Here is a 22,115-nt window from a genome sequence, read left to right as displayed (position 1 = left end):
CAGACTCTATAAGATAACTGTATAGGATCTTTGTGGTAATTAATTGTTCTTTTACTCGCTCGCGCAAGAAATTAAAAAGACCAGCTTTAGTACTAACTCTCTGTTCTAGCCTTGAAGATATCGCACGATATGGTGGCACTCTCGCACTGTAAGTTGTGAATTTTAAATAATATATTGTAATTTATGCTGATTATGCATTTTTCTTTAGTATGCATAGTGACCTTCACGCAGAAGTAAAAGTATTATTTGTAAGGTTTTCAGCACTCTGGATAAACAACAAGAACGGCCGAACATTCGACCATTTTTGGCAGACATCTAGTGTAGGAATAATTTCATGATAATTTCATTGCGTTCCGTCATCAACGGACGCTCTAACAGACTTACATCATAATTATTAAAGAAAAGAAAGTAAATACAGTAATTAATTTGGTATTAAAGTAAAAAATAAAAATATTCAGTTCAGTTTGGTGTTTAGCCGCTTCTAAGCAAAGCAAAGATTATTCCGTTTAAAAACAGGAAATACTTTCTTTAATTCAGAGGTTCATTTTAATTAAATGTCGCTACAGTTACGCAATATTTTAATATGATAACACGAAATACAATTCCTGAGATTATGTTTACCTTTTTTTTGTCAGTATGAACGCTCCACGTTGACATCAGTTTTAAAAAATTCTAAAAGCTCCTCAAGCAGTCGTATATTAACAAGGCGGTGAGTAGCGCGCTGTCAAATAATTAGAGCTCGGAGAACAACTCCGGTCCCCCATATTATCGTGATTCTTTCTTGTGTCCGCGGTAAGATCTTCTTACATTCTTTTCCTCACATTCGTTGTATACACCGTAAGACGGTGCCCGGAACGGAGCGGTAGTGGTACAGTAATCAACAGTACACTGCAAAATTATTATTTAGTTGTGTTTTGGTTGTGCGAGCGTTTTGAGTACACTGAGAAAGTAACGTGTGTCCGAGTGAGCTTGATTTAGTGAAAGGCAGCCAGAAGGTGCGTAGAATATTAAATTTATTACTAATTTATTTTGTCAAAAGGAATCGTATTTTGTTTCCATTAAAAATTATTTAGTTTCGGAATCACGAAATTTCTAGTTTAAATTACTTGTGGTAATCTGACGGCTGGAATCAAAAACACCGCGAGGATACACGTGCTCGAGATGATGTGATTGGCTGCCTAACATACTAGGCAATGGGAATTAAGCATTTCCCGCGCGTTTGAATAATCCTTTACGCCTCAGATCTGAATCGATAGTCGCTCGGGAGACGGCTTCTGTTAACCACTTATGTTGAATCGCGCTGATCAAATTTGTACCAAAATGAAGAAATTCTCGTGTTTGATCAGTTTTCGTGTAGTTGATGAAAAGCGACTACAGTGTCGAGTGTTTTAAGAAAGTTTGAGCTTTGTAGGTAGTTTATTTGAGGAGATTACACGTGTGAGCATTTTAAATCGTACATAAACTCCGCGTGGCGTGTATGGTGCAAATTAACAGGCATTATGGCGAGCAATTACGTACAGGAAGACTACTGGACTACTGACTGAGTTAATTCCAAAGTAGTCATGGGTCTGTGGTTGTGTAGGACGTGTAATTTATCGGGTCGGACTGAATATATTCTGGCTGGTTTTGAGTGTGAGCTTGTCACACAGACAGTCAATAACAATGCCTATAACTTAGATAGAGATCTCAGTTAGCATAACAACCTAACCAGTCAGAACATTTATGGACAATTTAAGTCCAGCAAGTCATTGCTTCAGCGCAGTTGACAAGTATCGTAAAGGCTTCACTTTTGTTTTCAACGCAGTGCAAGGTTCCTTTTTCCATGCATGTAGAAACAGAGGTACCGGGATGCACCAGAAGTTAAAACGCCCTACAAGTTGAGAACACTTGAACTACAGAAACAGGCTTCTTTGTCACTGTACACCGAGTTCACAAAACCCTCAGCGCCCAGCACAATATGATCTGGCACAGTTAGAATCTTAGTATGCAAGGGAGAGTGCCCACAGCAAACACAATATTTCATCACAAGCGAGCAGAACACCGTCTGTAGAAAATCATACTTTTCAGTCCAACTAACTCAAAAGTCATTCTGACCTGTCATCTGCACCGACCATTTGCCATTGCTTGTCCACAAGCCGGACTCCCACAGGCAGTTCCCGCACACGTCCTCCGTTCCTCATGTCGGTGTGCTGAGTCTGTTTATTCCTTGCTGGACTACTACCGGAATTCCAGTCAGCTTCTCTCGGCCTAGCGCCGAACTGTCTCGCGTCATTCACCACGGCGCCCTCTTTCGCCGCTGGCGGACAACCACTGCTCTCCGACTGCGCGCCCTTCTCAGCTGCCACCACAATGTTATTTTAAAAAAATCTTTGATTCATTTCTTTTATCCCACGACAAAGTTCTTGAGCGCTCGGCACCGTTATAATTCACTCTCATCTGTTATTTTATCTTAGCGTAATAGCATTTTAAATCGTACATAAACTCCGCGTGGCGTGTATGGTGCAAATTAACAGGCATTATGGCGAGCAATTACGTACAGGAAGACTACTGGACTACTGACTGAGTTAATTCCAAAGTAGTCATGGGTCTGTGGTTGTGTAGGACGTGTAATTTATCGGGTCGGACTGAATATATTCTGGCTGGTTTTGAGTGTGAGCTTGTCACACAGACAGTCAATAACAATGCCTATAACTTAGATAGAGATCTCAGTTAGCATAACAACCTAACCAGTCAGAACATTTATGGACAATTTAAGTCCAGCAAGTCATTGCTTCAGCGCAGTTGACAAGTATCGTAAAGGCTTCACTTTTGTTTTCAACGCAGTGCAAGGTTCCTTTTTCCATGCATGTAGAAACAGAGGTACCGGGATGCACCAGAAGTTAAAACGCCCTACAAGTTGAGAACACTTGAACTACAGAAACAGGCTTCTTTGTCACTGTACACCGAGTTCACAAAACCCTCAGCGCCCAGCACAATATGATCTGGCACAGTTAGAATCTTAGTATGCAAGGGAGAGTGCCCACAGCAAACACAATATTTCATCACAAGCGAGCAGAACACCGTCTGTAGAAAATCATACTTTTCAGTCCAACTAACTCAAAAGTCATTCTGACCTGTCATCTGCACCGACCATTTGCCATTGCTTGTCCACAAGCCGGACTCCCACAGGCAGTTCCCGCACACGTCCTCCGTTCCTCATGTCGGTGTGCTGAGTCTGTTTATTCCTTGCTGGACTACTACCGGAATTCCAGTCAGCTTCTCTCGGCCTAGCGCCGAACTGTCTCGCGTCATTCACCACGGCGCCCTCTTTCGCCGCTGGCGGACAACCACTGCTCTCCGACTGCGCGCCCTTCTCAGCTGCCACCACAATGTTATTTTAAAAAAATCTTTGATTCATTTCTTTTATCCCACGACAAAGTTCTTGTGCGCTCGGCACCGTTATAATTCACTCTCATCTGTTATTTTATCTTAGCGTAATAGAACATCACGCATGTAAGCCAAATTGAAAGCAACCCTGCTTCCTGGCTGTTTAATACACCCAAGAATTAGTTCTTTTCAGGTTGGTGGTAGGAGTCTGCCACATATGATTTAAGTCGACGTGCTGCGATGCTGCATTAGGCTACGTCGGGTTCTACGACCTACTGAAAGTGACTGTATAGTTGCAGTCGAAAACTGGGATAATTGGAGAACTGTAGAAAAAGTTCATGATAAAAACATAAGCAACCGCGATGTTGAGTATACCTTACGCTGTCATATCACTTCAGACACAACGGTAGTGGTGCGAGGAATGTACGCCCTACCTGAAGTGTTTTACTGTGCTCGTATGTACGCTGAACACGGCGTAAAGTATCTCTAATTACAGATGTGTGAAGGCTCCGCGAACGCGTGGGGAAGAATGAAGGCCTTGCCATAGATTTTGTCACCTGATGTGTCCCGTACCGAATCTACCCTTCGTAAACGAGGCAGGTCTGGACAGGAGTTCTCTTGTATACTTGACCTTTGAGAAGTGTACTACATGCGTAGGTGTAGAGCTCGACCATGTCACGCACACGCTACGCGTCAGGTATTAGTTCTTCTTAAGTTTGTGTGAGGCCAGCAAAGCATCCAGGGCAATTTAACCAACGCCACCAACACGGCTGCCGTTCAAGTTTCTAGTTTCAGTCGGAGTGGTTGTGGTACTGACAGTCGCACTGGAAATTAAGATTCTTACACTGTTTCTTCTATAAATATCTCCCTTATACACAGTTATTTGTTGGTCTTCATTAAAGATTGCTTTATTTTCTAACCATTTAAACACCTGGCTACCTGATTTTGCAATGCTCTTTTTGGACACGGCGGTCGGTCGACTATCTCTTGTTCTTCAGGGTCTGATAGTGGGATTTCCTTTTCCCATCTGGAAACACAGTCTTCTTTTAACTTGTAGGTCTAGGTAATACCTTGGTTGCCTTAACCTTCGTTAAATCTAAATGTAATACTTTTACACATCCAGAAATTGTGTCTGTGGGTTTTCGTGGATGAACAAGAGCCAGTTAGACTCCAGGTGTCTGAATCTGGACCGTTTGTTTCTTAGAAAAAGAAATGCATATGGAAGTAGGCCATATAATCAGTTGAGTAGTTTGGATATTACAGTGAATTCTAGAATATTAATTCTAAATCTACATTATCTGTGAATTCCGTTCTAATGTAGACAATCTATGCACATCATAATGGTAGGGCTAAAACCATGGGGGTTTCCCTGTTGTACTGAAACACTCGACGTTGGTTCTATGTTGCGGCTATGCTACCGTGAAAGCAAGGCAGAAGGTATAAGTTGTGTCTTAAGTCACAACACTGTTGCTTTTACTACAGTAATTCTCGTTGCACTCCAACAGCTTACAATAACCCTATCTTTACTTAACCTACCTAACTAACGCCTTTACCTTATATCAGCTCCCACTTCCTTTACATAAGAGTGATGGAACTTTAAAAGTGGTAACTATTTACCTAAAGGTTGTACAAAATAGGTATATGTTTCAAAGTTTTACTGGCCTTCAAAATAATCACCGGCATTGTGTACAACCCGTTGCCAGCGATGTGAAGTCGTAGGATACTAGGATACTCTTAGCACTGCCAGTTGTGTTGACAGTTCGAGCGGCGCGGTCTATTGCCTGAGGAATTTATAGCAGTTCCGAACAGAATGCCATGAAGTGTTTCCTTCAGTTTAGAAATTGAGGTGAACTCACGAGGGCTTAAGTCAGGGGAAAGCAGTAGGTGGTATAGCACTTAACAGCGCCGTCAGTGAAACCAATCAGTAACAGCTTGCTCTGTACGTGCTTGAGCATTGTCCTGCAAAATGATGGTCAGGTCCTGCTGAAAGTGTCATCACTTATGTCTCTATGCTGTTCATTTTTGGAACACAACCTACGACTAACTTAGACACAGAAGTGATGACACTTTCTGTAGGACCTGACCATCATTTTGAAGGACAATGCTCAAGCACGTACAGAGCAAGCTGTTACTGATTTGTTTGACTGATAGGGCTGCTAAGTGCTATACCACCTACTGCACACCCCTGACTTAAGTCCTCGTAAGTTCAACTCGCTTCACTGCATTCTGTTTGGAACTGCTACAAATTCGTCGGGAAATAGACAGCGCCGCTCGAACTGTGAACACCACTGGCACTGCTAAGAGTATCCTACGACTTCCACATCGCTGGCAACGGGTTATACACAATGCTGGTGACTTCTTTGAAGGTCAGTAATATTTTGAAACACGTATCTATTTTGTACGAGCTGTACTTAAATAGTTGCCACTTTTAAAGTTCCAACCCTCGTACATTACGAACATCCAGTTAGCCTTACGTAACTCTTGAATTTACGAATTAAATCGAAGTTCAGGATCAGTAATTTACTGTCACATGTTAACTATGAATTTTCAAAACAGAAAACATGCTTGTGACTGAGCTGAAGCAGAAACAAATGAACCTGATTTGAGAAGAAGTATCTCGAAAACACACAAATTTATCAAATACAAATGTTTCTGTTACAAGCTACAGAGATGACGTGTAGGTGAAAGAGTGAAAAGAAATTAGTCGCTATTGTTACCAGAGGAATCAGCAATGGAGCTTCACAAGATTTGCGCAATTTGGAGAAATATGAGGCTCTTCCATCAAGCTTGGACAACGAACTGCATTCGTTAAAAGAAAATTCACTTTAATGTTACAATTATATGATCCGATGGCGCTGCAACTGAAGCTATATTTCTCTTACACATGGTGAGGATTGCGTTAATTTGATGTTCATTTGAACCCAACTTCAAATAATAGTGAAGTAACGTATACAAATTGTCGTTAGGAGTCACTCTAGTACCTTTGAGGACAAAGTTGTAACCAGAGCGCAAGATAGGAGACGCCTGTCTGTGTGAAATGTAGATCCCACGACAAACGACATTCCATGTGAGACATAAGAGCAGTGTGCTGTGCAACTGACATCACATAATTTGCCAGTCTGTTAATGCATATTTCAATATTAAATAACTTCGTTTTTATTTCATATGAAATGAATAATTATCCAGCGAACTTGCATATAAATGGCAATAACACGTTCATTATACGCAACAACTGATCCATATAAGTGTCTTCATTTACCTAATTCAGCTACATCTACGCTTACACTGCTGATATGAAACTTTAAATGGCTGAATGCTAAACACACACTGAATGCGTTAACATTGCTCGACGATTAGTTAGCTCGAAAGGCGATTTCATTTTACGACCTGGCTGTTCACTGTCATTCATACCACGATCGGGTGATTTCAGCTATTTGCCATTTTCAATTGCTTACTCCTACGCTCAACAATTTGCACAGTGATCCTTTGTGAGTGAATACAAATATACATCTACCAGTCTAATAAATAACTGCTGCTGTACCAAACACGAGAGAGAACTGCGCTCCAATTTCGTCGCCGCTTTAAAAAAAAGTTGCTGCCTGAGTCGCTTACATTCGTAAACAATAAACCTTATAATCTGTTCCACAGAACACTAGTTTGCCTGGGTTGATTCAATTCTATCCAGTTTACAGTAAACAGCAAATTATATTGGTATTTCACCTCGCACCCTAAAGTCTGCTCATGTCATATAGTAAATGAACCCGTAAAACAAAAATTTTGAAATTTAAAACTTCCACAAGCCTGATGACTTGTTAGTAGTCATATTGTCGCACCATTTTAATATCAGATCGTCTCGTCACTTGAAAATGGCAAACAATCGAAATCAGTTCTCGTGGTATAAGGGAGACCGAATGTATGACAGTAAATATGGGAAATAGAAGTGTCATTCAATTAATTTATGGTTAGGTTATGGCATCCGGACGAGAAGGACTTGGTTAGCGTGAGCGGACTTGGGGAAATGATGACTGAAACGGAACTGAACCTGATTTTTTCACATGACTTTCCCGCAACGACTGATTAAATTGTATGATAAAGAGCTTTGCGTTTTTACTGTTGATAACTGAGTGATACAGATCTTAATGTCCAGAATGAGATTTTCACTCTTCAACGGAGTGTGCGCTGATATGAAACTTCCCGGCAGATTAAAACTGTGTGCCCGACCGAGACTCGAACTCGGGACCTTAGCCTTTCGCGGGTAAGTGCTCTACCATCAGAGCTACCGAAGCACGAATCACGCCCGGTACTCACAGCTTTACTTCTGCCAGTATCTCGTCTACTACCTTCCAAACTTTACAGAAGCTGTCCTGCGAACCTTGCCGAACTAGCACTCCTGAAGAAAGGATATTGCGGAGACTTGGCTTAGGAGTGCTAGTTCTGCAAGGTTCGCAGGAGAGCTTCTGTAAAGTTTGGAAGGTAGGAGACGAGATACTGGCAGAAGTAAAGCTGTGAGTACCGGGCGTGAGTCGTGCTTCGGTAGCTCAGATGGTAGAGCACTTGCCCGCGAACGGCAAAGGTCCCGAGTTCGAGTCTCGGTCGGGCACACAGTTTTAATCTGCCAGGACGTTTCAGATCTTAATATGCTGACTGCTGTGTACTGACAGACAAATTTTTACTTCCAAATAGCTGAGTACTGACTGACAGATATTCACCTGCTGAATGTTAATTACTGACTGAGCCAGATCTTTAAGTGCTGACTGTTGTCTACTAATTGGCAAGTATCTCTACGTGCTGACTGCTGAATATCGACTGTGTACAATACTGTTTAAAGAGAGCGTAGGCCAGTTATCACAAAATGTTAAAATGCAAAGCTACGGCTGTTTGTGATCTTCAGTCCGAAGAATGCTTTTACGCAGCACTCCATGGTAGCCTGCCCGTTGTTAGCATCTTCATCCCTGAAGAACTACTGCAACATACATCATTTTAGACATGCATACCGTATTCGTGCCTACTTCACCATTTACGATTATTACACGCCGCACCACCCTCTAACATTAATTATTCCTTGATGCCTCATGATGTGTACTGTCAACACTGCATTCTCCTCCCGAACAGGTTATGAAGGCCCAACGACACCGACCGGCCGCCGTGTCATCCTGAGCACATAGGCGTCACTGGATGCGGATACTGAGGGACATGTAGTCAGCACACCGCTCTCCCGGCCGTATGTCAGTTTCCGAGATCGGAGCCGCTAGTTTTCAATCAAGTAGCTCCTCAGTTTGCCTCACAAGGGCTGAGTACACCCGGCTTCCCAACAGCACTCGGCAGACCAGATAGTCACCCATCCAAGTGCTAGCCCAGCCCGACAGCGCTTATCTTCGGTGATCTGACGGAAATCGGCGTTACCATACCACTGCGGCAAGGCCGTTGCCACATCAACACTGCATTGCCCGATTTAATTCGAATACATTCCATTACCTTCGGTTTACGATTGTTAGAGTTCATCTTTCGTAGTCTTTTCAAGGCAGTATATGTTCCGTTCACGTGCTTTTCCAAGTCCCTTGCCGCATCTGGTGAACAACACTTCCTCAACTACTGCTTCGCTTACATGCTCTTCGACTCTTGTAACTAAAGTCCGGTTTGTGTACAAGTTGAAAATAACCCTTCACTCCCTTTGTTGTATCTTAGCTACGTTCGCACTTTCAATGAGTGTAGTCCGGTCAACATTGTCAAAAGCAATGTCTAAATCTACAAATGATATAAACCTATGTTTGCCTATCCTTAAACTATGTTCTAAATTGTAGCGTCACTACGGCATCCCGTGTTCCTACATTTCTCCATCACCCACAGATCTTCTCCCAAAGTCGGTTTCGAACAGTTTTCCGATTCTTCTGTAAATTCAACACCAGTCAAAACCTTCCTACTTTGGAATTGAGATTACTACATTATTCTCTAAGCATACTCCTCTCGCATGTATCTAGCACATCAGGTGGAATAGTTTCGGCAAGGATCTCAATAATTCGGAGAGAATCTTCTACTTTAGCAGACTTAGTTTCGACTTATGTCTTTCAGCGCGTTTTCCAGTTTGCCTCTGACTCTTATATTTACTACCTCTTCTGTTTCTATAACAATGTCATGTAGTTTATTTCCCTTGTATAGCTGTTCTATGTGTTTCTAAGTTTTTCAGCTTCGCTCCATTGCGTAATACTGTCATGGAGTCTTTGTTCTTGATATTCATAGAAGTATTTTGTTTTTTTATTGTTTTATTTTTTTAAATTAATTTGTTATTTTACAATGGGTTCTTCAATTTGCGCATAGATGGCGCCAATTTTTCTCTAGACATCCGTACTTCTACAGCCTTACATTTGTTTTCTAGCCATTTACGCTTAGTAATTTTGCATTTTCTCCCAATATCAGTATTTAGATTTCTGTTTTCTCGTTCAACTGCGTTAGAGGCTCCGTATTCAAATTTTTTCCTTTGTGAGTTAAATTTAGCTTCTTCTGTGGCATACAATGCTTTCTATTGGGCCTTCTCTCTGTACTTGCTTGATTGTCGTTTGCCCTCACTATTTCATCTCTCAAAGCTATCCACACATCTTGTCTTGTATTTGTTTCTCCTCTCTCAGTAATAAGTTGCCTACTGCAGCCCCTCATACTTTGGATCATTAAGTTTATACATATTCCATTGCCTTAATTTCCTACATATTTGCAGTTTCATCACTTTTATTCTACAAATATTAACAAATAAATAGTGATCAGAGTCAACAGTTTTCAGTGTAAATACCTCACACTTTGAATATTCATCTTTGTCCCACCATCACATAATTAATCTGAAACCTATTTCATGATAATTTTCTCACCCATCGCTTACTTTGTTATCCCTTCATTATTTAGTCAGGGAGAAATCTAATATTTTATGTAATATCAAGTAACTAGTGGACATCCAGAGACAAAATAAAACATTTTTCCCAGTAATTTGGCTCAAATACAAGTACCTTCAATTCATTGAGATTATTGATAACTTATATAAATCCAAAGATACAGTCTCATCTTACACACAAACACTAATCAGTGATATAGGATAGCAGATGAGAATTATTTTCTCTTGGTTCAATAGATGTAATAGTGGAGAAAGAGAATGCAATGGTACATGGATTCGCACGACTGAGAAATCAGAATTCATTTTATTGAAATCAAGTTAATTATGTTCATTTTTTGATGCAATTCAGTACCCAACCATGTAACATCACAACTCACACCTGAGTTTAAATTACTAATAAAGGGTTAGTTTAGTCCAGTTCAGGATTTAATCAACAGCTACTACTGATTTATTACCGCTTATATTTATTTCACTACTTTCTCTCCCAACTGAAACCGATGTCCATGCATAATTTCTTCAGGCCTCCAAAGATCTGAAAATCACATGTTGAAAGACCAGGGCTGTACGGAGGATGCTGCAGTGTTTCCCATCCAAATTCGTCGGATTGACAGTATGGGGGCCTTTGTTATCGTGCAATAGACTGATTCCGCCCAACAGTGTTCCTTCACATTTTGACATTCTCATGCTTCACAGATTTTTCAAAGTGTCTTCAAAGTACTGTGCACTGTTTGTAGTTCTCCATTCGAGGAACTCAACGAGGAGAGGAAACATCCAGTAGTGGAAACTCAGTCATTTCCAAAAGATTAAAGGATGATGGGACTAGAAATGTTGCCATCATGGCCTTTACCCGATGGTCTTTTTGCTGCTGTAGTGATAAACGTCATTAGTGAAAAACATTTGAAATTGTTGTTCATACTGCCATGCTAAGATGAAATTCAGTGTTTCTCCTCCACTTTTTTGGATACTAATGCAGGACGTTGCGAGATCTAAACCAGACTCTTCTGGAGAATTAAATACCGTTGACTTGAGCGGCTGTGCATGCATTCCGCACAATTAAAAATGGATGATTAGTTATAATAGTCTGCTACATATATATAAGGTTTTAATCGTTTATCCCGGAAACTGATTATATGAGTTACCAAACAGTCATCTTGTCAATTCCGCTGTGATCTGTACGTAGGTTGGATGACTGTCTATTCATCGTAAGGAAATCGCTATGACTTACAGTGCCTTCCCAGTACATAGCTAGAGGCCCTGACTGCCTTACTGGCAGTGATAAAGAAAAATTTTACCTTTCTGATATGTAAAGGAAGTAATGTGCATTGAACAGACTTGGCCCATTACGTACTGAAATTATCGTATTTGTGTCTGCTGTGGAAGTCGTACTAGCTCATTTGGTATTGATCATGGCGTCCTTTCTGGTTATGGGTCCAAAAATTCGAATACATAAGTGTTATATTTTTAGCTGGATGTGTATATGTTGTGGAAGACTGTAGTTTCAATGCATTATTCGAAAATGGAAGGATGTAATACCATTCCTCGATATTATATTTAAAAAAAAAAGAAAATTAGGACTATTTAATCAACGCTGACCTTTGAGTCTACAGTTTTAAGGTGGAAATCGATTACACAAAACAGCGATAGTTGCTTCTGTTTTGTTACTGATGTAATACATGAAATGAAAGTTGCTCTGTTGGGTGAAAGAAAATCATTTCACCTGCTCCATCATTTCCCATAGAACCAAGGCTGGGAAATTATATGCCCTTACGTCCACGGACGTCTACGACTGACCTTCGAAACTGTGACTATCTAACACATACATAACATATTCACGATTTTTGTGGTCTATTACGACAAAATATTGACAATGTTAGACACTTACGAGGTTGTATTAATGGATATGGGCTACAATTATCATGAGCACTACTTCCATAGGTACCTATTTGACTGACAGTCCAGAGCTTACATCAGCAAATTTCGGAATAAATATTTGACAAAGATTCATTGTATATTTTCTAAATGCTTGTCCGAAGTCTGGGTCGCTTATAAGAGGATCAAGCGACCATGACGCCTGTATTTCTGAGACACATACTCAGTATGGTACCTTGTGCCAGTCACGAAACGGTGCTAGAGAGGATCACGTCTATCAATGTCTTACGCAAAATTGGCTCCAACTGCAAATGTCATGTCTCAAGTGTGTTTTCGGCGAAAAGGGGATCCAGAGTTCACATGAAATTAGCCTGTTGATTTAACCTACTGGCACCAAGTTTAGCATTATGTTTTTCGTTTTTGGAGGAGAAGTTTTCTATTTACAAAGGGTTGTGTTACACGCAACACATGATTCATTGCTATGGAGTGTGACCAGCAATCTATTAAAACAGATGTGTTGAACTGAATTCTTTTTTCCTTCTTTGTAGGAAAATGTGTGAGCAGTCTTCTGATACATTTGTTTTAATATACACTACACAAACGAATTTCTAATCAAAATTCGCCACTCACGACGTATATACTGTATGAAAGCTGTGAACAGGTTATAGGTCAGGCGAAAGTAAATCGGTGTTTCAGTTGAATTCTTTTTAGATACCCCCCAAATCAGAGGTAACATTAGATCATTTTATGGTCACCACGCATTTACAAAAAATAAGAGCATAAGCTTCAGTTTAGAACAACAGTTCCCCTACAGTGCTCTGCATTTCCCCTACAGTGCCTGCTCATAACCCCCTCCACAACCACTCCCCTATGCGTGTCCTGCCAATTGCACATCTACTATCTGTTTTATTGTGCACATACTCTACCCGAATCTCAGTTGGCTCATTCGGTCTACAATGCTGGGAAGAGTTTCTGATGATCTAGATGTACATTTCTACCAGTCCTTGATATTCGCATCTACACTCCTGGAAATGGAAAAAAGAACACATTGACACCGGTGTGTCAGACCCACCATACTTGCTCCGGACACTGCGAGAGGGCTGTACAAGCAATGATCACACGCACGGCACAGCGGACACACCAGGAACCGCGGTGTTGGCCGTCGAATGGCGCTAGCTGCGCAGCATTTGTGCACCGCCGCCGTCAGTGTCAGCCAGTTTGCCGTGGCATACGGAACTCCATCGCAGTCTTTAACACTGGTAGCATGCAGCGACAGCGTGGACGTGAACTGTATGTGCAGTTGACGGACTTTGAGCGAGGGCGTATAGTGGGCATGCGGGAGGCCGAGTGGACGTACCGCCGAATTGCTCAACACGTGGGGCGTGAGGTCTCCACAGTACATCGATGTTGTCGCCAGTGGTCGGCGGAAGGTGCACGTGCCCGTCGACCTGGGACCGGACCGCAGCGACGCACGGATGCACGCCAAGACCGTAGGATCCTACGCAGTGCCGTAGGGGACCGCACCGCCACTTCCCAGCAAATTAGGGACACTGTTGCTCCTGGAGTATCGGCGAGGACCATTCGCAACCGTCTCCATGAAGCTGGGCTACGGTCCCGCACACCGTTAGGCCGTCTTCCGCTCACCCCCCAACATCGTGCAGCCCGCCTCCAGTGGTGTCGCGACAGGCGTGAATGGAGGGACGAATGGAGACGTGTCGTCTTCAGCGATGAGAGTCGCTTCTGCCTTGGTGCCAATGATGGTCGTATGCGTGTTTGGCGCCGTTCAGGTGAGCGCCACAATCAGGACTGCATACGACCGAGGTACACAGGGCCAACACCCGGCATCATGGTGTGGGGAGCGATCTCCTACACTGGCCGTACACCACTGGTGATCGTCGAGGGGACACTGAATAGTGCACGGTACATCCAAACCGTCATCGAACCCATCGTTCTACCATTCCTAGACCGGCAAGGGAACTTGCTGTTCCAACAGGACAATGCACGTCCGCATATATCCCGTGTCACCCAACGTGCTCTAGAAGGTGTAAGTCAACTACCCTGGCCAGCAAGATCTCCGGATCTGTCCCCCATTGAGCATGTTTGGGACTGGATGAAGCGTCGTCTCACGCGGTCTGCACGTCCAGCACGAACGCTGGTCCAACTGAGGCGCCAGGTGGAAATGGCATGGCAAGCCGTTCCACAGGACTACATCCAGCATCTCTACGATCGTCTCCATGGGAGAATAGCAGCCTGCATTGCTGCGAAAGGTGGATATACACTGTACTAGTGCCGACATTGTGCATGCTCTGTTGCCTGTGTCTATGTGCCTGTGGTTCTGTCAGTGTGATCATGTGATGTATCTGACCCCAGGAATGTGTCAATAAAGTTTCCCCTTCCTGGGACAATGAATTCACGGTGTTCTTATTGCAATTTCCAGGAGTGTATTTCAGTGGGAGATTACCCCAGTCAGAAATGATACAGCCACAGTGTCTTTTGTGAGCCACCATGGCGGCTAGGCTTACACTGAAATTTCCCCTGCCATTGATCGTTTGAGAGTGTATGTGTCTGTGAGGGTGGGGGTGGGAAGGTGGAAAGCAGGGTTTACAGCTACACTCCACATACACTCCTGGAAATTGAAATAAGAACACCGTGAATTCATTGTCCCAGGAAGGGGAAACTTTATTGACACATTCCTGGGGTCAGATACATCACATGATCATACTGACAGAACCACAGGCACATAGACACAGGTAACAGAGCATGCACAATGTCGGCACTAGTACAGTGTATGTCCACCTTTCGCAGCAATGCAGGCTGCTACTCTCCCATGGAGACGATCGTAGAGATGCTGGATGTAGTCCTGTGGAACGGCTTGCCATGCCATTTCCACCTGGCGCCTCAGTTGGACCAGCGTTCGTGCTGGACGTGCAGACCGCGTGAGACGACGCTTCATCCAGTCCCAAACATGCTCTATGGGGGACAGATCCGGAGATCTTGCTGGCCTGGGTAGTTGACTTACACCTTCTAGAGCACGTTGGGTGGCACGGGATACATGCGGACGTGCATTGTCCTGTTGGAACAGCACGTTCCCTTGACAGTCTAGGAATGGTAGAACGATGGGTTCGATGACGGTTTGGATGTACCGTGCACTATTCAGTGTCCCCTCGACGATCACCAGTGGTGTACGGCCAGTGTAGGAGATCGCTCCCCACACTATGATGCCGGGTGTTGGCCCTGTGTGCCTCGGTCGTATGCAGTCCTGATTGTGGCGCTCACCTGCACGGCGCCAAACACGCATACGACCATCATTGGCACCAAGGCAGAAGCGACTCTCATCGCTGAAGACGACGCGTCTCCATTCGTCCCTCCATTCACGCCTGTCGCGACACCACTGGAGGCGGGCTGCACGATGTTGGGGCGTGAGCGGAAGACGGCCTAACGGTGTGCGGGACCGTAGCCCAGCTTCATGGAGACGGTTGCGAATGGTCCTCGCCGATACCCCAGGAGCAACAGTGTCCCTAATTTGCTGGGAAGTGGCGGTGCGGTCCCCTACGGCACTGCGTAGGATCCTACGGTCTTGGCATGCATCCGTGCGTCGCTGCGGTCCGGTCCCAGGTCGACGGGCACGTGCACCTTCCGCCGACCACTGGCGACAACATCGATGTACTGTGGAGACCTCACGCCCCACGTATTGAGCAATTCGGTGGTACGTCCACCCGGCTTCCCGCATGCCCACTATACGCCCTCGCTCAAAGTCCGTCAACTGCACATACGGTTCACGTACACGCTGTCGCGGCATGCTACCAGTGTTAAAGACTGCGATGGAGCTCCGTATGCCACGGCAAACTGGCTGACACTGACGGCGGCGGTGCACAAATGCTGCGCAGCTAGCGCCATGCGACGGCCAACACCGCGGTTCCTGGTGTGTCCGCTGTGCCGTGCGTGTGATCATTGCTTGTACAGCCCTCTCGCAGTGTCCGGAGCAAGTATGGTGGGTCTGACACACCGGTGTCAATGTGTTCTTTTTTCCATTTCCAGGAGTGTATTATAGTTCGAGTGGTCGGCTACCCAGCGTGTGACACAGTTTTCACTGCAGTTGTTGGCGCTATTGGTCAGCTCCATCTCTAGGTTCGTATTTTTCATATAGCTGTTCTACACACACGGTATCTTTGATTGGAAGCACAACAATTTCACTATGCCGTCATAAAACCTGGTAATGTAGTGGTGGTCTGGCAGGGGTTTGCATATTGTGGGGTAGTATTACTTACACACACAATTCTTCGGCTAGAAATCGGTAATGCTGTATCAATTTGCCGTGACATAATTTATATAACGTGATGTCATTATTTCTCCCAATGCGTTCTTTTATAGCACCATGGTGTCAGACGCACTAGAATGTAGTGGCAGCAGGATGATTAATAAACTGGGCCAATGCTGCATTCTAATTGGCTGAGAGAATCATGACATCGACGTAACATCAGAAGAAGTGGAGTGAACTTTTCGTAATAAGGTAAAATACAAGAAATATGACAAAAATCTGTAACGGTTGAAAAAATACGAAAAATTGGTGAAAAATAAGTGATTTTGGAGAAAATACGAAAAATGAGAAACATTAGGTAAATTTATAATATTATGGAAGAATAAGAGTACTTACCTATCTTCCAGGGTGTGACCTCTGCTGGTGTCTCGTATGGTGTAACATTAAATGGTTATTAACAAACAGAACTCAAGAGACATGACTTAACATAATTTTTTGTTAACTAATAGTCACATCCTCATACTCTCACCATACTGGTCAGCTGCTGAATGAACTGACACATCCAATTATAAAAGATAAAGGCGGAAAGGGCGAGGAGGGCTTGCTTGACCCACATTAGTCCAGGGAGGTGGGAGGGGTTTCTCGAGATTTTATTCTGCTCCCCTAGGTTGAGAGGGGTGGCGCCACTTTTATGTCACGTGACAAAAGTGCCTAATCTGATTTCATGTATTCGTGGTATGCACTAATCGGCTAGAACAGTATGACAGCCGATCTGCCTATCGACATAAGCCCGTCCAAGAAACAGCAGCGTCACTTGGCGAGGAATGACTGCTAGTCAGACGCACACATCGTTAATGTAGCATGACTGAACATGCTGTCCGTATTTAGAATTGGGAAGGTGCACGGTCTATCTCAGTCTAAATGCGGGCAGATTGTAATGGCCAGGAGACTCGGCACGAGCGTTTCGGAAACTGCATGACTTGTCGAGTGTTCGAGGCGTTCTGTGATGAGTATTTCAACATGTGACGAAACCATGATGAAATCACATCCAGACGTCGCGGGGTTGGGCGGCCACCCCTCATTACAGACGTAAGACGTCGTAGGCTGGGCAGACTGGTAAAACGAGACAGCCGTCGACCTGTGGCCGAACCAACATAAGACGTCAATGCTGGGCCGAGTACAAGTGTGACTGAACACACAGTGTGATGAATATTCCAAATGATGGGCTTTCACAGCCGACGACCATGCATGCGCCAATGTTAACACCACAACTTCAGCACCTGGCATGTGACCATGGGCACTGGGCGTTGGCGAAGTGGCAGAGCGTCGCAAGGTCTGCTGAAGCTCGATACCTCCTTCATCATGTCGATGAATCCTTTGTACTAGGGGAACAGCTCCTGGACACTTATACTGTAGCATGGAGACAAGCTGGCAGCAGCTCCAGTAGGCTCTGGGAAACATTCGTGTGGGCATTCACGGGTCCGGTGGAGCTTGTGCAAGTCGCCAAGACGGCCAACGAGTATCGCACGCTGGTTGCAGACCACGTACACTCCTTCATGACGAACATGTTTCCCGAAGGCAGTGGCATTTTTCAATAAGTTAATGCACCATATCACAAGGCTAGGAGTGTGATTGAGTATTTTGACTAACAATGCGACTAGATACAGTTGATGTGATGGTCCATCAACTAACCAGATCTGAGCCTGATTGAACACATCTGGGATCTGATTGAATGTGGCACTAGAGCTCATCAGCCCCCTCCTCCGAATAAACAGGAATTATGTGACTTGCATGTGTACATACGGTGCCAACACCCTTCAGTTACCTACCAAGGCCTCATTACTTCCGGGCCATGATGCTTTCCCGTGTCAAAGATGGACCTACTGGCTGTTAGGTAAGTGGTCATAATGATCTGGCTGATCGAGATTGTGGTTACAGGATTTACGCTGAAAATCATTAACAGAAAGGCGCTTTTCGTAGCGACGGAATCTTCTCACGAAATTCCAATCACCAGCTATCTCCTCCGAATGCGAAAATATTTTGTTGACACCGACCTACATTGGGAGTAACGGCCAATCACCAGCTTTCTCCTCCGAATGCGAAAATATTTTGTTGACACCGACCTACATTGGGAGTAACGATCACCACGATAAAATAAGGAAAATCAAAGCTCGTACGGAAAGATATAGGTGCTCATTCTTTCCGCGCGATATACGAGATTGGAATAATAGAGAATTGTGAACGTGGTTCGATGGACTCTCTGCCAGGCATTGAAATGTGATTTGCAGAGTATCCATGTAGATGTAGAAGTATATGTAGTTGTACACAGGGAATAGAGTGTATAAAGGTACCTATTACATATATATAGGACGTGGACCTATCTACTCTTCTACATTTCCGCTTCTTCCGATTCTTGATAGTACCAGGGACTTTTCCTCGGTGGAAAATTTGGAACGAGATGTACTCAGCTTCAGCGGGCCACCTGAAAGAGCTACTTGAATGGGAAAGAAGTACCGACTCCAATATCAGGAAAACGGACAATGGCAGAGAGAGTGGTTTGCCGGCCAACGACTTCCAGTATAAGAAGTCACCCTCAATCTGCCACCAGCCTTGTCGAAGAAGGCATAGGACCGGATAGAGGTTCAGGGCACTCTTGTTCTAGGGGTGCGAAATTGCCCCTAGTGGCGGGTTAGCAATTATCAACGGCATGAGGATGCAGAAGCAATGGAAACCACTGCACTGTAGACACGTAGTATGTATCCACAGAACATGTGCCTGTAATTGAAAAAGTGTCATGGTGATCTCTCCATTGGCAAAAGATTCCCGAGTAGTTCCCCATTCGGGTCTCCGCGAGGGGGCTGCCAAGATAGAGGTGACCATGAAAAACTGATTGAATAATCGACGAAAACGAAAGCTTAAAGTTCTACGAGTTGGGGCGTGGAACATCAGAAGCTTGAGCGTGAACCAGAAAATCAGAAAAGGGAATCCCAAAGGATCAGTCTGGATATAGTAGGGCTCAGAGAAGTGGAGTGGAAAGAAGACAAGAATTTCTGGTCAGATGAGTATACGGTAATATCAACAGCAGGAGAAAATGGTATAACGCGAGCAGGAATCGTTATGAATAGGAAGGTAGGGCAGGGAGTGTGTTACTGTGAACAGTTCGGTTATCAGAACCGACAGCAACCGACCACGGACAACGATAGTTCAGGTACACACGCCAACATCGCAAGCTGAAAATGAAGAGATATAGAAAGTATGGCAGGAAATTGAAGTATTTAAAGGGAGATGAAAATCTAATAATCATGGGGTCTGGAATGCAGTTGTAGGGGAAGGAGTAGGGGGAAAGGTTACAGGAGAATATGGACTTGGGACGAACAATGGAGAGGAGGAAGACTAATAGAGTTTTAGCTAGTAATAGCGAATGCTCTGTTCAAGAATCATGAGGAGGAGGTATACTTGGAAAAGGCCAGGTGATACGGTAGGACTTCAGTTAGATTATGTCATGGTAGGAAGAGATGCGGAAATCAGATACCGAATTTTAAAGCGTACTCAGGAGCAGATGTAGACTCAGATCGAAATATGGCAGTGATAAAAAGTAGGCTGACGTTTAAGACATGCCAGGAAGAAGCAATACACAAAGAAGTGGGATACGGAAGTACTAAGGAACGACGAGATTCGCTTGAAGTTCTCTCAGGCTATAGAAAGAGCAATAAGGAATAGCTCAATAGGCGGTACAGTTGAAGAGGAATGGACATCTTGAAAAAGGGGGATCACAGAAGTTGAAAAGAAATACGTAAGTACAAAGAAGGTGACTGCGAAAACATCATGGGTAACAGAAGAAATACTTCAGTTGATCGATGGAAGGAGGAAATACAGAAATCATTCGGGAAATTCAAGAATACAGAAACACAAGTCTCCGAGGAATGAAGTAAATGGGAAGTTCTGGGAAGTTAAGACTAAATGACTGCATGAAAAAAATGTAAAAAAAAATAGAAAACGGAATGATTCTCGGAAGAATAAACTCTGCATACAGGAGCGCAGTGGTTAGACACTGGCCTCGCATTCGGGAGGACGACGGTACAATCCCGCGTCTGGCCATCCTGATTTAGGTTTTCCGTGATTTCCCTAAATCGCTCCAAGTAAATGCCGGGATGGTTCCTTTCAAAGGACACGGCCGACTTCCTTCCCTGTCCGTCCCTAATCCGATGAGACCGACGACCTCGCTGTCTGGTCTCCTTACCCAAACAACCCAACCCAACTCAGCATACAGGAAAGTTAAAACAACCTTCGGTGACATTAAAAACAATGGTGGAAACATTAAGAGTGCAACGGGAATACCGCTGTTAAGTGCAGAGGAGAGAGCTGATAGGTGGAAAGAATACATTGAAAGTCTTTACGAGGGGTAAGCTTTGTCTGATGTGATACGAGAAGTAGGAGTCGATTTAGAAGAGGTAGGGGATCCAGTATTAGAATCTGAATTTAAGAGAGCTGTGGATAACTTAAGATAAAATAAGGCAGAAGTGACAGACAACATTCCATCAGAATTTCTAAAATCAGTGGGACGAAATAGCAAGAAAAGGACAATTCACTTTGGTTTGTAGAATGTATGAGTCTGGCGATTTCGGAAAATCTCATCCTCACAATTCCGAAGACGGCAGGAACTGACAAGTGCGGGAATTATCGCACAATCAGCTTAACAGCTCATGCATCCAAGTTGCTGAAGAGAATAATATACAGAAGAATAGCAAAGAAAACTGAGATTGTGGTAGATGACGATTAGTTTGGCTTTAGAAAAGATAAAGACACGAGAGAAGCCATTCTGACGATGCAGTTGATAATGGATGCAATATTATAGAAAACTCAAAACACGTTCATAGGGACTGTCGACCTGGAAAAAGCGTTCGACAATGTTAAATGGTGCATTATGTTCGAAATTCTGAGAAAAATAGGAGCAAGGTACAAGAAGAGACGGGTAATATACAATATGTACAGGCTCCAAGAGGGAATAATAACAAATGGCTCTGAGCACTATGGACTTAACATCGGTGGTCATCAGTCCCCTAGAACTTAGAACTACTTAAACCTAACCACCGTAAGGACATCACACACATCCATGCCCGAGGCAGGATTCGAACCTGCGACCGTAGCAGTCGCGTGGTGGAATAATAACAGTGGACGACCAAGAGCGAGTTGCACGGGTTAAAAAAAGGGTGTGAGACTGGGATGTAGTCTTTTACCCCTACTGGAAAATCTGTATGTCAAAGAAGCAATGATGGATATAAAAGTAAGGTTCACGATTGGCATTAAAATTCAAGGTTAATGTATATCATTGATAGGATTCGTTGATGACATCTCTATCCAGAGTGAAAGTGCAGAAGAATTACATGATATGCTGAATGGAAAGAACGATCTATTGAGTACAGAATATGAATTGAGAGTAAATCAAGACGAAAGTAATGAAAAGTAGCCGAAATGAGAACCGCAGGAAACTTAACATCAAGATTTACGGTCACGAAGTAGATGATGTTAAGGAATTCTGCTACGTAGGCAGTAAAACAGCCACTAACGGAGGACATCAAAAGCACACTAGCAGTGGCAAAAAGGGCATTCTTGCCCAGGAGAAGTCTGCTAGCAACAAACATAGGCCTTAAATTGAGGAAGAATTTTCATAAGAATTTACGTCTTGATTACAACATGGACTGTGGGAAAACGGGAACAGAAAATAATCGAGGCATTTGAGATGTG

Source organism: Schistocerca americana, chromosome 7 (assembly GCF_021461395.2).
Source record: "Schistocerca americana isolate TAMUIC-IGC-003095 chromosome 7, iqSchAmer2.1, whole genome shotgun sequence".
NCBI classification, from domain to species: Eukaryota; Metazoa; Arthropoda; class Insecta; order Orthoptera; family Acrididae; genus Schistocerca; species Schistocerca americana.
The sequence above is the reverse complement of the archived record's forward strand: the minus strand, read 5'-3'. Positions refer to the sequence as shown.